The sequence below is a fragment of the Nannospalax galili genome, unplaced genomic scaffold (genome assembly GCF_000622305.1).
Source record: "Nannospalax galili isolate Female #2095 unplaced genomic scaffold, S.galili_v1.0 scaffold914, whole genome shotgun sequence".
Classification (NCBI taxonomy): Eukaryota; Metazoa; Chordata; class Mammalia; order Rodentia; family Spalacidae; genus Nannospalax; species Nannospalax galili.
The window spans coordinates 20,300-24,973 of record NW_008335360.1 but is presented as its reverse complement, the minus strand read 5'-3'; positions in this window follow the sequence as shown (position 1 = coordinate 24,973).

The window sequence follows — 4,674 nt, the reverse complement described above, 5'->3', positions numbered from 1 at the left end:
TAATTGCCGATTGATGTGGGAGAGCCCAGCCCTTTTGAGTGGTGCCACCTCTGAGCAGGTGATCATTGGTTGTTCAAGAGAACAGATTGAGCACAGGCCAGAAGGAGCAAGCCAGTAAGCAGTGTTCCTCCATGGTTTCTATTTCAGTTCCTGCTCCAGGTTCCTTCCTTGACATCCCTTGACAATGGACTACTACTTGGAAATTTAAGATTAAATAAATCCAATCAATCCTATACCACTGAAGAGGTCAGCACAGGAGCCTTTTTTTTTTTTTTTTTTTTTTTTTTTTTTTTTTTATCACATCAGTAGAAAGCAAAGTGGAACACAGTTGGATTCCAGAGCAACAAATGTCAAAGACTCTTATTTCCTTTTGACTTTCCTCCCATTTCCTTCCCTAATATTTTAAGGATCCATTATTTTTACATTATATTCTCTGTAGCACCTTCTGTTCATATTCATATGAGCTGGTTTGTCTTTAAAGAAAATGCAGGTGCTCTGCCAGGAAGTCCACATCCCAAAGACTTTCAAGAACAAACAGAGGGCCGTTGAGTAAAAAGATACCACCAAGCCCACAAATTTCCTTCCCAACATCTCACTGCACTATCTTATATCTCAAAAATTTCTTCCCCCACCCTCTGAACCCTGGGAAACAGATTTGAGATTGAGTAATCATCCCCATTTTTCTCAGTGTTAACCTAGATGAATTTATTTTATTTCAAAGATGGAGATGAAACAGAGAGAGAGAAAATCAGGCTGGTGGGGGAACTGGAACAATGGAAAAAGAAGCTCAAGTTATCATTTAAGAACAGCAGTATATGACAGTGAAGTAATTACAAAAACCTTATCCTTTACACACATAGGGATGAATATCTCTTATTATAAATACAGAAAATGAAGCATGGAAATCTTTCCTAACATAACATAGTTACATAAATTTCAAGCAGAGATCTGAACAAGAAACTACAGGTTACATTCATTGCATTTCTATTAAGTCAATATGCTATATCTATCAAGTTCAAACATTCATTTTACAAATAAATATTGAGGCCTTAAGGTACAAAGTAATCAGACTCACATCACAGTGGTCACTGGTGGCCTTGATTATGCTCAATCAACTAATCAGTCATGGAAGGAAACGCAGTGTAAGAGAAATTGATCCAAAGCATTTAATTGCATTTAATGACCAAGGCAAACTGATTTACTTGCAATGGGAAGTTGGCTTAAATATGTGAGACTAAATTATCCTTAAATACCTTTCGCCTTTTTGGACAATTAAAAATTCTTGATTTGTACTTATTACAGTAATGTTCCTTTAGTAAAACAGTAGAATACATATGGGAAAGTGCACCAATCAGAAGCAGAAAGCTTAATTAACTTTCATAAAGTAAAATCTCTGTTACAATCTCCAAGATTAAATAATAGAACCATAAATAGGGCTTTTCTGTTATAGTAGCAGCAAAGCACCTATGGTAAAATTATTTTCTTCTGATCAAAAGAATGGACTATCTTGCCTGGGTAGAGACTTAACAATTCAGATGGTCAGGTCAATCACTTGGCTAAGGAAACTCCCCTCAGAAAGGTAGGACAATATCTCAGTGTACCTTGCATAGGAGATAGAAATAATGTTCTTTTCCTTCCCAGAATGTCAACCCCATTGTGAGGCCACTACAAATCCATCAAGTGTTTCTGTTGGATCTGTCCTTTCTTGTTTCTCTCTTCCATACACTGTCCAGATTTAAAATATGCTTTCTTTGGTACTTTGGGCTTTTTATATTTTTTTTCTCAAGTTCTTCTCCCTGCCATGTGGCTAATTTGTAAATATGATTATGAAGTGCCTGCATACATTTTCTTGCACTCTTTACTTAATCTTTTTCATGTATTTGTTAAGAGTAGGGCTCACTTAGCATATGAGTCTTTTATGGATATGTGTATTACATCTATGTTCTAATCTGTGATTTTCTTTCCCTCATTCATTTTAGAGTATTTTGATGAAACTGAGTATAACTCAAATCCATTTCATATGCTTTTTACTTTCTCCCCTATTTAAAAAAAATTGTGGCTACTTCCAAGGTTGCTAAATTCTCTCCCAATTTTTTTTTCTCCTAGAGTCATTATTATATTATCTTCAGGTCTATGGAACACATGCAAATGACGCTGGCAGATAGGAAGTGGGGGAATGGTTTGTAGAACTGACTGGGTTTATTTCAGAACCCTTCTAGATAGATCCTTGGAACTGATCTGTCCTATATTTGTATTTTGTGCAGAGAATGGGTGAGAACTTAAAACTACTCCAGTCTGTTAATGAAAATATAAACTTTAAGGATGGCATACATCTCTTGATGTGTCTGACACTGTTGGGGGACCCTGATGCTAAGGTTGTAGTCTACCATGTCCTGATAGCTCTAAGGAGCTTGGCACTATATAGAGGACTCCATTTCTCACTGGGGGGTTCCTGCTCTCTGCCTGACTTTATCTGGAAAGTGCCTCCAAGCACAGATGCTTGACCCTATTTGGCATAGTTACCTGCAATAAAATTGCCCCCAGATTTTTCTATATGATAATTAGGCATTGCCCTATAACCAGATGATAGGATTCCCCTGCCACATGTAAATAAAGCACACTAGGAGCACCTATCATGTAAAACTTTGGCTGCTGCTTCCACCCTATATTTTTCCCTTATCCCCACTGAATAAACAAGCTGTATCACTGAAGCAGTCTCCCAGAAGCTCTTTTCCATCCATGCTCACTGGCCATCCTGACCTTGTTCATCACTTCTGCTCCCTTTGTTCTTGTGGGTTGGTGGCCAACGGCCCATGAGGGGAGGGAGAGACCCACATGACACTGCCTCCTGCAAACGGAGGAAAGAACAATATTCCCACCTCTGTGCTAGGATAATCTCTCAGGAAAATTAAAACTTTATGAAGCTAATTTTCAGGTTAAGCAATATGAATATCCACTGGATAGGACAGCAAGCCTAGCAGCTGAATAATGAGGCCAGGAGAAGTTTTGCATCAATAATAAGAACATAAATTCAAGAAATGGGGACTTTCTGAAGAAAGCACTTCAGATCTTCTCTGTGGCTCTGTTAAGAGTTTAATTTTACATAGCTGTCTTTTATCCAAGCATGGGTGTTGCTTTGATATGGTTGGTTAGACTTATAATCATACAAATTCTAGTGCTAAAATGAACAGCTATTCTTCCCTCCTTTATTGGAAAATTTCCATCTGTTCATTTACTTCCCATTTACACAGCATGCCTTCAACTAATTCTTAATAGTTCCATTTTAAACTACCCTCTTTAATAGAATTAGCATTACATTACTCCCTTGTAATTCAAATATCTAAGTCTTTTATGCATGAACACAACATCTATTTATCTTTCCATTTAATGTGCCATCCCTATAGATTTCATGATTGTAACCCATCCAGAGCTTTAAATGAGGGTAATGCCATGAATGTAAGTGAATTGAACTACCTTTTCTTGCATAACTGCACTAATCTCCAGACAAAATTTCGTATTTTTCCTTAATTTTTCAACCATTTGAATTCTTCTGGTAAGGAGTCTCTTCATTAAAGGTTGCATGTCCATTTTAGGCATTTCATTGTTTCTCAATAGCTAAATGAAGCTCATAATCACACAACTTTATTTAAGACACCATTAAATATCTAACAGCCTTTGTTGTTTTTTAAAATACAAATTATTTAAACCAATAAACTTGCTTTGGGAATACAGAAACACCAAGTTACAGCACAGGAGCTATAGATAGTATGAAAGCTCATTTGCAAAAGTCTTTGAATTTCAAACTAGACCTCAACATTGGACCCACTCTATCCTTGTTGGGCATGCTTAGGCCTTTGAGTCAATGATTATGGATTTTATAAGTGACAGATGTAATCCAAGGACTTAAATAATTAAACTTATGTTTCTGACAAACCTATGAGGTGGCTATTACTATTTTAGCAGAGAAAGTTGTATTAACTTAAATAACTCCTTAGTTAAATATCTTGTTCAAAGTCACAGGTCTGGAAAATTGTGCAGTTCTGCTCTCATACCACAAACATTCCCTCCGAAGTATAACTGTATTGCTTAGCAAGTGGGGAGTGTTGGGAGAGAGAAGAAGAAGAGACAACAATTATATTGAATCTTCCATTTGATGACTTCCCTTGGCAATTGCTTTATCTAAATCTCATATCCTTGTTTATAAAATCTAGAATAAAGCTATGTATTCTTTGGACAGCATCTTCCATCTACCCCCTACCTTAAGTTTATGATAAACCTCCATTCTATTCTGTTTACCTTTATAAATGACACACATATATGAGATCATTGGTTTTGTGTGTGTGTGTGTGTGTGTGTGTGTGTGTGTGTGTGTGTAAGAGATAAAATTTCCAGGGGGTGAAGATATGGCTCAGCAGTTAGGAGAACTGGCTGTTCTTGCAGAAGACCCAGATTTGAATACCAACATCCACTTGGTGGATAAAACCCACTGTAACTCCAGTTCCAGGGTATTGAAAGTCCTTAACTCCTTGGGCATTACACACCATGTATGCACTTGCATACATGCACACAATACATGAATACACATAAAATAAAAATAAAGAAATTTTTTAAAAAGAGCTAAATTTTCCAGCATGTTAAAGTTAATAATGTACTCTATTCTTGAAAATAGTTATG